We start from the raw sequence: 13,229 nt of genomic DNA on the forward strand, positions 1-13,229 counted from the left end.
AATGTCATGGACAGGCCTGTAAACTCCTACTTATAAAGCCAGTAAGTAGGGAATGTCATGGACAGGCCTGTAAACTCCTACTGATACAGCCAGTAAGTAGGGAATGTCATGGACAGGCCTGTAAACTCCTACTGATGAAGCCAGTAAGTAGAGAATGTCATGGACAGGCCTGTAAACTCCTACTGATAAAGCCAGTAAGTAGGGAATGTCATGGACAGGCCTGTAAACTCCTAATGATAAAGCCAGTAAGTAGGGAATGTCATGGACAGGCCTGTAAACTCCTACTGATAAAGCCAGTAAGTAGGGAATGTCATGGACAGGCCTGTAAACTCCTACTGATAAAGCCAGTAAGTAGGGAATGTCATGGACAGGCCTGTAAACTCCTACTGATAAAGCCAGTAAGTAGGGAATGTCATGGATTGTAAACTCCTACTGATAAAGCCAGTAAGTAGGGAATGTCATGGACAGGCCAGATTTAGTCTGCGCGCAGACCGAACAAGCGCGACAAATGTAAACTCCTACTGATAAAGCAAGTAAGTAGGGAATGTCATGGACAGGCCTGTAAACTCCTACTGATAAAGCCAGTAAGTAGGGAATGTCATGGACTGTAAACTCCTACTAATAAAGCCAGTAAGTAGGGAATGTCATGGACTGTAAACTCCTACTGATAAAGCCAGTAAATAGGGAATGTCGTGGACTGTAAACTCCTACTGATAAAGCAAGTAAGTAGGGAATGTCATGGACCGTAAACTCCTACTGATAAAGCCAGTAAGTAGGGAATGTCATGGACTGTAAACTCCTACTGATAAAGCCAGTAAGTAGGGAATGTCATGGACTGTAAACTCCTACTGATAAAGCCAGTAAGTAGGGAATGTCATGGACTGTAAACTCCTACTGATAAAGCCAGTAAGTAGGGAATGTCATGGACTGTAAACTCCTACTGATAAAGCCAGTAAGTAGGGAATGTCATGGACTGTAAACTCCTACTGATAAAGCCAGTAAGTAGGGAATGGTGATGTGGACCGAGTGAGGGTTAAAGGCAGCGTCTCACGCTGAATCTTGGGAGAGAACTACCATCTAAAGCCCGAACAAGGCCCTCCCCCTAACTGTCTGAGAGGAATGTCATGTCATGGACTGTAAACTCCTACTGATAAAGCCAGTAAGTAGGGAATGTCATGGACTGTAAACTCCTACTGATAAAGTCAGTAATTTGGGAATGTCATGGACTGTAAACTCCTACTGATAAAGCCAGTAAGTAGGGAATGTCATGGACTGTAAACTCCTACTGATAGAGCCAGTAATTAGGGAATGTCATGGACAGGCCTGTAAACTCCTACTGATAAAGCAAGTAAGTAGGGAATGTCATGGACAGGCCTGTAAACTCCTACTTATAAAGACAGTAAGTAGGGAATGTCATGGACAGGCCTGTAAACTCCTACTGATAAAGCCAGTAAGTAGGGAATGACATGGACAGGCCTGTAAACTCCTACTGATAAAGCCAGTAAGTAGGGAATGTCATGGACAGGCCTGTAAACTCCTAATGATAAAGCCAGTAAGTAGGGAATGTCATGGACAGGCCTGTAAACTACTACTGATAAAGCCAGTAAGTAGGGAATGACATGGACAGGCCTGTAAACTCCTACTGATAAAGCCAGTAAGTAGGGAATGTCATGGACAGGCCTGTAAACTCCTAATGATAAAGCCAGTAAGTAGGGAATGTCATGGACAGGCCTGTAAACTCCTAATGATAAAGCCAGTAAGTAGGGAATGTCATGGACAGGCCTGTAAACTCCTACTGATAAAGCCAGTAAGTAGGGAATGACATGGACAGGCCAGATGGAGCCTTTCGCTTACTAGTCCAACACACTAACCACCAGGCTACCTGCCACCTGTAACAAGCATCCTCTCCCACTGTTTTTTATTATTATTTTTATTTCACCTTTATTTAACCAGGTAGGCTAGTTGAGAACAGGTTCTCATTTGCAACTGCGACCTGGCCAAGATAAAGCATAGCAGTGTGAACAGACAACACAGAGTTACACATTGAGTAAACAATAAACAAGTCAATAACACAGTAGAAAAAAAGGGTCTATATACATTGTGTGCAAAAGGCATGAGGAGGTAGGCAAATAATTACAATTTTGCAGATTAACACTGGAGTGATAAATGATCAGATGGTCATGTACAGGTAGAGATATTGATGTGCAAAAGAGCAGAAAAGTAAATATATAAAAACAGTATGGAGATGAGGTAGGTATAATTGGGTGGGCTATTTACCGATAAGACTATGTACAGCTGCAGCGATCGGTTAGCTGCTCAGATAGCAGATGTTTGAAGTTGGTGAGGGAGATCAAAGTCTCCAACTTCAGCGATTTCTGCAATTCGTTCCAGTCACAGGCAGCAGCAAACTGGAACGAAATGCGGCCAAAGGAGGTGTTGGCTTTAGGGATGATCAGTGAGATACACCTGCTGGAGCGCGTGCTACGGGTGGGTGTTGCCACCGTGACCAGTGCACTGAGATAAGGCGGGGCTTTACCTAGCATGGACTTGTAGATGACCTGGAACCAGTGGGTCTGGTGACGAATATGGAGCGAGGGCCAGCCGACTAGAGCATACAAGTCGCAGTGGTGGGTGGTATAAGGTGCTTTAGTGACAAAACGGATGGCACTGTGATAAACTGCATCCAGTTTGCTGAGTAGGGTGTTGGAAGCTATTTTGTAGATGACGTCGCCGAAGTCGAGGATCGGTAGGATAGTCAGTTTTACTAGGGTAAGTTTGGCGGCGTGACTGAAGGAGGCTTTGTTGCGGAATAGAAAGCCGATTCTGGATTTGATTTTCGATTGGAGATGTTTGATATGAGTCTGGAAGGAGAGTTTACAGTCAAGCCAGACACCTAGGTACTTATAGATGTCCACATATTCAAGGTCGGAACCATCCAAGGTGGTGAGCACAGGGTGGTGAGCACAGACCAACACCGGACATCCATGGACGTTGAAAAGTAGTTGAAATTTGGTCTGGACCATACAAATATGGTCTTGTTTGGGGGCAGAGCTTATTACAATAATAGCCAGTGTGTAGAATAACACCCAATAATACCCAGGAAGAGAATGCTATTCATTTCCATAATTATGCACTTTTGTATAGTTCAGATCAGGGACCCACGATGTAATTCCGTTGCTTAATTACTTTACCAGATGTAAATCCAATTCACCTACCATACTGTAGTTCAGTAACCCCCAAAAAAATTTCAAACCCAAGGTGTCTTGTCATAGCTGACACACCATTCTTTCTGCAGACATCTTTGAGTCTCAATTCCGAGCCGATATTTAACTGAGTTTTTGCAAAACGTGGTTGCCTAAAAGACAGATGGAGATTGTATCCTAACTCTATCACTGGGCTCCGGTGTGGTGCAGCAGTCTACGGCACTACATCTCAGTGCTAGAGGTGTGACTACAGACCCTGGTTCAATTCCAGGTTGCATCACGACTGTGATTGGGATTCCCATAGGGTGGAGAACAACTGGCCCAGCTTTGTCTGGGTTAAGGTTTTTCTGGTGTATGCCGTCATTGACTCCTTAAACAAAAAATCACCAAACTTTGCATCTGGAAAGATATTCCAGTAAATGTGTTTTTTTGTGTGACATTTTCTGTGTAAATTGTTCAAAGTAGTCATTCTGCATAGAGTTGTTTGGTTTGTTAAACTTTTAAATAGACAACGTTTTTTTTGTTTGGCATACACATTTTATTAGAACATCAGAGTGTAATTCAGTCTGGTGGGCTGTGCATATTTGTTTTTTAACATGGTAATGCTTTGATTTGTGAGTTATGTATACTGTATATGCAGCTGAATGAAGAGTGGAGACATCCATAACACTACAGGTATGGTAGAATGGCAGACTTGTGCGACGGAGACTCAGCTTTGATCCTTGGCCAGAGTTAGCATGACTTGCCTGCCCCTCAAATTCACTATGCTGGTGTCGGGAAGTTACCTAGGCCAGTGTGAGGCATGACAGACTGCTCTGAGGCAAGGGCCAGTTTAACAATCACAGGACTGCTAGTTGAGCACAAACGCAGCAGGTAGACATTAATATATTGTCAGAGAAACAATATATTATTATGTTAGAAGTATAATTACAAAAGATACATGGCAGTGTGTGAGCATATACAGTCATTTTTTGCCTAAAAAATACCGGGAATAATTTCTAATTTTATTTATATTTATCCCAAGAGTCTCGGAATGTACCTCATAAATCGGAAGTGCCTATTTTAAAGCGTTTACAATCAAGATATGGTCACTATGCCAGGGTTCTCCCAAAATTAGATTGTCCCTGCGCAACATTACAGGCTTGGCTGCTCCACTATGTAAAGATTTCACAGCTATTAAGTAATCATACAGTAACTGATCGCTAATGACATCGTTGTGAATTGCGAAACAGGCCTTTCATAAATTCCGAGCGTTATCTTGTTCCTCAATAATTTCAGCGCATTTCAGCAGTAGGCCCTAGAGACAGAGCGTGCTCTGGACTCGGAGCGTGCACCCCGAGTAGGCTATAGCGTTTTCGAATCATACAAACTTTCTAATTGCAGTCAAACAAAAGTCAATTGACTAAAGTTGCTAAACTTGCTACATAACCTCCAACGAACTACAGAATATATTCCATTTGGCAAAATGGAGTTGATGATTATACGGATAGCAGATGAGCTCATGAATAACTGGGAGATGAATAGAGGAACTTGTTTAATGTCAAGGTATTTTAACGGGACCAACTCTTCTTTTTTTAAAGCCCATATCTACCTACTCTCGTATCGTTAGTTGATCACACATTGTCTACGGAAACTCTCATAAGGGCAGCAAAACGAGACAGCAGGGGAAATGTTATAGCGGTATTTTGACATGCATAGGCGAGACGTGCTTTGATAATGCAACCTATGGATTACAGAATAAAGTTAGGAATTTTCATGCGAGACATGAGTCAGGATTTTGGGTTTCAGTGGGATTGTAAAAATAGGAAAATAGCCTAGGCTCTATATAAGGCTACTACATGAGTCACTACATTGATAATTCACTTGATTTAGGCCAAATTATTTCATGCTAAATTATTAGCAAACGAATACATGAGCTACCACTTCCACTTGTCCAGCCAGAGATCTTCCAAATATACATACAGAGATTCAGTTTAACAAAATCACATTGATTGATTTTCAGACAAGTCACGGGCTTTTGTTCGGGAGTTGAAGATCAACATCCAATTGTATAACATGCTAGAAAAAAAATTCTGATCAGCTAATATATGAGCAAACTAGAATAAAGAACATCATTAGCACTCATCTCAATTTAGCTAACATTTCCCCGTGCTAATTGTTACCAAATATCCAAAGGGAGATTCAGTGAAAACAAAATCTGACACTAATTGATCTGATCATTTCTGATTTATCTAGTCGCCCCATGCTTGTGTCTAAACGATGCTGAAATAATCTAGGTGACCACATACGACTATTGCTTTATATTAGTATAAAGATTGGATACGATTTTGGGAGTTTCAGCATGAGTAAGAATTTGATAAATGCCTTCAATTGTATTAGCCTACTTTATTCCAATATTTCCATTCAGTTGATCATCACCAAGGTGAGTTTTCTGCTTTCTGCGCTTTTTCTATGCCTAATGGCTGTTTTCTCATTTCCTCACTCCTCTACAGCCCACCTCGGGAGCTTTGTTCTCAACCCCAGTTTAAATCAATATAGCCTGCTGTAGTGTTTTCTAAAAATCTGTATTTTTATCGGGTTTGGGAGCATTTAATTGATGTGATGTAGAACCAGGCCTGGGCCAGTAAATCAGCTAGGCTAAAGGCTTCCATGCAACAACAACCTGTTTGGAAAATGTGCTTTTTTCTTTTTTGAAAATCTGCGGCAGGCATGTTGTGTATTTTGTGGAGTTGCATAAATTCGACATTGGGGGACACATTTTGTCTTGTGATTTTATTTTTTCTGGAAATGTGAAGATTTGACACTCCAGGGATCCTGGTAATTGTTAATGTACAATTTTGTCGAGTTTGTGAAGGAGAAATAGCCACTAGAGAGGCAGGTATGCATACAGACCCACAGAGACAGACAGCCATGCACCTCACACACATGCACACACACACACACACACACACACACACACACACACACACACACACACACACACACACACACACGCACACGCACACGCACACGCACACGCACACACACACACACACTAACACACAGCCTCTGTTCATGACACTCTCATGTGATTTGAAACTAAAGAATAACATGGAACGCTTCTCAGAGATGATTATCCCTTTGGCAGAGAAAGCAGTGAAACTGTAGACTCTCTGATGACTGTTATAAGCTTTGTGGAGCAGAATGAGGCCAAGGCACCTAGGCTACTATCCAAGGCACCTAGGCTACTATCCAAGGCACCTAAGCTACTATCCAAGGCACCTAGGCTACTATCCAAGGCACCTAAGCTACAATCCAAGGCACCTAGGCTACAATCCAAGGCACCGAGGCTACTATCCACGGCACCTAGGCTACTATGGGAAAATAAGACGTGGACTGAGTACGGGTTTAGTCAGACATTTCAGCTCCACACTGGGGCCAACTTAATCTTTTTCTAGGATCTCAACACCATAACGTGGGCATTGCGATTTTCCAAATTAGTGTAATACAAATCATATACACATGCACATGCGCACGAACACACACACGCATACTGAGCCCTGGCAGGACAATACAGAGGGGTAGACTATGATGAATATGATTCTACTTTTGCGTCTCAGGGTATAGATCATTGTTGGGGTTCTGCTACAAACCAGCATAAGGTCAGGCAGGCGGAAGTCTGGGGATGATGCCCAGAGCCATCCCTAGCCCTCAGTGTCCTGTCCCAGGGCAGGGAGAGAGAGACCTGTGACCCCTGTCTTCAAACGATCTCCATCTGCAAACCCCAGCTGAAGGACTCAACCAATGTATGGCTGCAGTGATAATACACTAACACTGAATTCCTTGTTTAAACTGCCGGTCATTTACCATCTAGGAGTGTGTGTGTGTTTCAGTGTGTCTATGCATGTCTGCAATGTGTACTAAGTCTATTTAGGTTTTATGTATATGTATGGAGCGTGAGTTGTATGAGTGTGTGTGTGTGTGTGTGTGTGTGTGTGTGTGTGTGTGTGTGTGTGTGTGTGTGTGCACGTGCTCATGAGTGTTATACATGAACATGAAAGGAAACATGTGTTTGTGTACACTTATTACAGTATGAATGCCTAGGAGGACCCTCGTAGGGGTGGTCCCTCGGTTCTCTGCTCACTCCTAAGTGCCTGTAATTTCTCACCCTTCATCAGTACTGTAATCTCTGTAGACGCCCTCTGAAGAACCTTCTCTAACAGGGTCCGCCGGGGACCAGGGGTTGACAAACGAAAACATAATTTATCCAGTGACCTCGGAGCTGCAGGAAATGGTTTGCTGGCTGTTTTACAATAGCCTTGAAATAGGGGGTTGGGGTGGTAGGGGACTGAGGGGGTTTGTGAAACCTGAAAAAGTGGTCTGGCCTCTAAACCTACAGTATCAGGTTTGAGTATTTCAACAAAAATGCACTCATACATTTGGAAAATCCTGTATGGAACCATTTGTGTGTTTGCCAAACTGAGGTTTCCCTGCAGTGAAAATATTTAGAAAAAAAGAAACTGAAAGTGTTTATTTCAGGTCAATCTTCTGCCATGTCCTAAATGTGATTTCTGTGCTCTGTGGCCCTCTCGTCATTGGCAGTACAGAGAGAGGATGACTGGATCCTAGGTTCCATGGCTCTTTGCTCTTTGTGTTCTAAGTCTTGGTCCTGTTTTGTTAGTGATCTTCTGGCCTTTTTTGATTCAGTATAATGGTCTGATAGATGATATGATAGGACCCTGTTGCTGATCTAACCTGAATTTAGCAGTCCGGGTAAATCCAGCTTTTTTGCGACCTACTGAAGAAGGCACATTAACACAAGACATGATGAAAAGCCCAGGGAAACCGGTGGCCATGTTATGATAGTGTGTCTGTCTGACTGTGTGTCTGACTGTGTATCTGAATGTGTGTGTGTGTGTGTGTGTGTGTGTGTGTGTGTGTGTGTGTGTGTGTGTGTGTATGGTTACTGGTCAACAGTAGATGACCAGGGTTGGTCTGGATCACCTAGGGGTAGTCATGAAAGCTGAGTGAAAGTTTATGGGTAGGGGGGTTCTACAGGGGTCTAAAGAAGGAGAAAGGGTTCATGGCCTTTAATCGTCTTGGTCCTGACCCTCCCGACCGTGGCACTGACAGGGATGTCAGAAGGGGACAGGAGGGGAAGGGGGGCTGGGGGCACAGAAAGAGCCTCTCAGTCCACTGGTCTCTCCTGTCATCCAATAGATCCACGTAGACTTCCCCCCTACTGCTCTTCTATAATGTCAGTGGGGTCTTATAGCACACCTGGAACACAGGCTAGCGGTTAGACAACCTCAAATACAAAGGTGAACTGAGACAATACACAAACAGACGAGGAGAAACAGACAAGAATTTTAAAGAATACGAAGATTAGTTCCTTCAGGTCTCGTATGATATAAAGTAAGGGACAAGTTGGAGCCAATTTTGTTACCGTTTCAACTGCATTTCAAGGTGGCATGTACAGTTTCAGCATGAACAATGTGTCCGCTTTGAATTCATGGCGATTTTGTGTAAGTAAATATGGTAGGCTAACGCACACAAACAGACACACACGCAAAGCATTGATTATTGATCATGCAGATAGCAGAGCAGAAAAGGCTGTATTAAGACAGATTTAAATCAAATCAAATCAAATTTATTTATATAGCCCTTCGTACATCAGCTGATATCTCAAAGTGTTGTACAGAAACCCAGCCTAAAACCCCAAACAGCAAGCAATGCAGGTGTAGAAGCACGGTGGTTAGGAAAAACTCCCTAGAAAGGCCAAAACCTAGGAAGAAACCTAGAGAGGAACCAGGCTATGTGGGGTGGCCAGTCCTCTTCTGGCTGTGCCGGGTAGAGATTATAACAGAACATGGCCAAGATGTTCAAATGTTCATAAATGACCAGCATGGTCGAATAATAATAAGGCAGAACAGTTGAAACTGGAGCAGCAGCACGGCCAGGTGGACTGGGGACAGCAAGGAGTCATCATGTCAGGTAGTCCTGGGGCATGGTCCTAGGGCTCAGGTCCTCCGAGAGAGAGAAAGAAAGAGAATTAGAGAGAGCATATGTGGGTGGCCAGTCCTCTTCCGGCTGTGCCGGGTGGAGATTATAACAGAACATGGCCAAGATGTTCAAATGTTCATAAATGACCAGCATGGTCGAATAATAATAAGATAGAACAGTTGAAACTGGAGGAGCAGCACGGCCAGGTGGACTGGGGACAGCAAGGAGTCATCATATCAGGTAGTCCTGGGGCATGGTCCTAGGGCTCAGGTCCTCCGAGAGAGAGAAGGAGAGAATTAGAGAACGCACACTTAGATTCACACAGCACACTGAATTGGACAGGAGAAGTACTCCAGATATAACAAACTGACCCCAGCCCCCCGACACATAAACTACTGCAGCATAAATACTGGAGGCTGAGACAGGAGGGGTCAGGAGACACTGTGGCCCCATCCGAGGACACCCCCGGACAGGGCCAAACAGGAAGGATATAACCCCACCCACTTTGCCAAAGCACAGCCCCCACACCACTAGTTAGACTTTGCATATAATTTAACAGTTCCATTTCACATCACACTGTTGATAGAAAGAATGTTTCTCACAATTATTCATTTCTGGAAAGAGGAGTGGGTTTTGGCAGGTAATCTTGGTAAATCGTGGTAACCCGGTTCCTGCCAGCATGCCACGTTCACGTAATAATCGAACTAGGAACCTCTAAAAATTCTGACTCGCTAACTGGTTGAATGTGGCACGTGTATATCTACAACCAATTAGCAAGTTGGACATTTCAGAGGTTCCTAGTTCCAACTAGCACATGAATGCGGCATTAAACCCAAATGAGCACCAACATGTGAAGTTCCATCCTAAAATTCGGAATAAACTAAATGTTTGATTTCTGGTCAAACAGATGAAAAAGGAGTCTTAGACCATATCTACCAGAAAAGTCTTAAAAGGTATTAGAAATACACCAAAATACATTAATGTTGAAGTTAAGACCCCTGCCAACTAATTTCAACATTTATATTTAATTTTTCAGAAATGATTTGCCTTCTGTAAGTTTATGAAATATTTCATTGTATCATGTCATTTTGTTACAAAAAACCTGCAAACCGTTAAGATATTTTCAAATTTCCCTCCCTCATGAGTGAAGAATAACAACAGAATAATACACCAAAATGCAATGGAGGATATTGCATTTTTCTACATTTGTATGACAAGTCGGGATACATCACAATGAATACATCACATATCTATAATTACGCATTTACAGTGCCTCCTTATTCTAAAACGGATTAAAAAACAAAAATCCTCAGCAATCTACACACAATAACCCATAATGACAAAGCGAAAGCTGTTTTTAGAAATGTTTGCAAATTTATATACAACAAAAAAGAAATACCTTATTTACATAAGTATTCAGACCCTTTGCTATGAGACTCGAAATTGTCCTGATTCCATTGATCATCCTTGAGATGTTTCGACAACTTGATTGGAGCCCACCTGTGGTAAATTCTATTGATTGGACATGATTTGGAAAGGCACACACCTGTCTATATAAGGTCCCACAGTTGACAGGGCATGTTAGAGCAAAAACCAAGCCATGAGGTCGAAGGAATTGTCCATAGAGCTCCGAGACAGGATTGTGTTGAGGCAAAGATCTGGGGAAGGGTACCAAAAAAATATCTGCAGCGTTGAAGGTCCCCAAGAACACAATGGCCTCCATCGTTTTTAAATGGAAGAAGTTTGGAACCACCAAAACTCTTCCTAGAGCTGACCGCGCGGCCAAACTAAGCAATCGGGGAGAAGGGCCTTGGTCAGGGAGGTGACCAAGAACCCGATGGTCACTCTGACGGAGCTTTAGAGTTCCTCTGTGGAGATGGGAGAACCTTCCAGAAGGACACCTATCTCTGCAGCACACAATCAATCAGGCCTGTATGATAGAGTGGCCAGACAGAAGCCACTCCTCAGCAAAAGGCACATGACAGCCCGCTTGGAGTTTACCAAAAGGCACCTAAAGGACTCTCAGACTATGAAAAACAAGATTCTCTGGTCTGATGAAAACAAGATTGAACTCTTTGGCCTGAATGCCAAGTGTCACGTCTGGAGGAAACTTGGCACCATACCTACTGTGAAGCATGGTGGTGGCAGCATCATGCTGTGGGGATATTTCTCAGTGGCAGGGACTGGGAGACTAGGTAGGATCGAGACAAAGATGAACGGAGAAAAGTACAGAACGATCCTTGATGAAAACCTTCTCCAGAGCACTCAGGACCTCAGACCTCAGACCAGGGTGAAGCTTCACCTCCCAACAGGACCATGACACAGTCAAGACAATGCAGGAGTGGCTTCGGGACAAGTCTCTGAATGTCCTTGAGTGTCCCAACCAGAGCCCGGACTTGAAACCGAAACCAAAAATAGCTGTGCAGCAATGCTCCCCATCCAACCAGTCAGAGTTTGAGAGGATCTGCAGAGAAGAATTGGAGAAACTCTGCAAATCCAGGTGTGCCAAGCTTGTAGCGTTATACCCAAGAAGACTTGAGGCTGTAATCGCTGCCAAAGGTGCTTCAAAAAAGTACTGAGTAAAGGGTCTGAATATATTTATATAAATGTTATATTTCCATTTAATTCTTTTTTTTTTATATGAGCAGAACATATCTAAAAACATGTTCTTGCTTTGTCATTATGGGGTAATGTGTGTAGATTGATGCGGAAAAAAATATTGAATTAATTTTAGAATAAGGCTGTAACCTAACAAAATGTTGAAAAATTCAAGGGTTCTGAATACATTCTGAAGACACTGTATGTACAGTATAGTACAGATCAGGGACCCACGAAGTCATTCTGTTACTGTCACTATGGTATCAGATATTAATCCACTTAATTTACTGTTGTCCACTTAATTTACAGCTTATTTTTTCTGAAGACATCTTGGAATCTTAATTCAGAGTAGAAAATTGACATCTGCACTGTTCTTCAAGTATTTGTGTTTTTGTAAACTTTTCAGTGACAGTTTTTAAAAGTAGTCCTTGTGAATCCCGCCGAAGATGGTGCCTCTTCCTGTTCGGGCGGCGCTCGGTGGTCTTCGTCACAGGCCTACTAGCTGTCATCGATTCCCTTTTTTGTTTCTGTTAGTTTGGTCTGATTGGTTACACCTGTTTTGAGTTTAGTTTTGTTTGTGGGCTGTTTATGGGCACGAGGCCCCACTTGTTTTCTGTTCATGGTGTTGGATTATTTGTGGATTCTATTTTTCCGGACAGTTTAATCCTGTTTGTTTGGACTCTGTATTTTATGCGCCCTTGTGTTTGGCATGTCCGTTTTCACTGTCTTTGGAATAAAGATCCACGTTCTGAACTACACGCTCTCTGCGCCTGACTCCTCCACCCACTACTCCTAGAAGCCGTAACAGTAGTTGAATGGCTTGTTTAGCTTTGCAATCAATGGTTTTGTTTTTAAAGTGAAAGAAATTGTCACTTCAGTGTCATTCTGTTACCAATGAATTGCCCTTATACTATGTGAGAGAATAAAATGGTAGTAAAGAAATGTTTTGTTTTTGTGTCTTTGAAAGGAGAAATATACACAAAATAGACACCGTTTAAATTTAACACTGAAAGGGAAACAAACAATCACCAGCTTTACTAGGATTTGGACGATGGAGTCCAGAGTGCTGAGTCTTAAACAAATGTTCCTACCCATGGAAACTCATCCTCTTTCAAAGAAACAGAGCAGATATGTATGCCAGTTCATTGACTCTCCAGTAAACAAGAACATCATGACGCAAAGGCACTGTGGTAACCTAGTCAACTCACACTGATCATGTGAATCAATCATGGCAGTGCGGAACACGGACCCATAATGCAACAGGAAGTCATTAAGATAAACAAGAGCTACAAACACTGTAAACAACACTATCACAATGCTGACACAACACTGATTAGAGAGAAAGGAGATTTGTTGAAGATGTGCATCCAACAACATATACAGTTCTTCAGACAGACAAACACACCAACAGAACCAGAGTATATGTGTACTTGATGACACTAATCT

The sequence above is a fragment of the Oncorhynchus masou genome, chromosome 15 (genome assembly GCF_036934945.1).
Source record: "Oncorhynchus masou masou isolate Uvic2021 chromosome 15, UVic_Omas_1.1, whole genome shotgun sequence".
Taxonomy (NCBI): domain Eukaryota; kingdom Metazoa; phylum Chordata; class Actinopteri; order Salmoniformes; family Salmonidae; genus Oncorhynchus; species Oncorhynchus masou.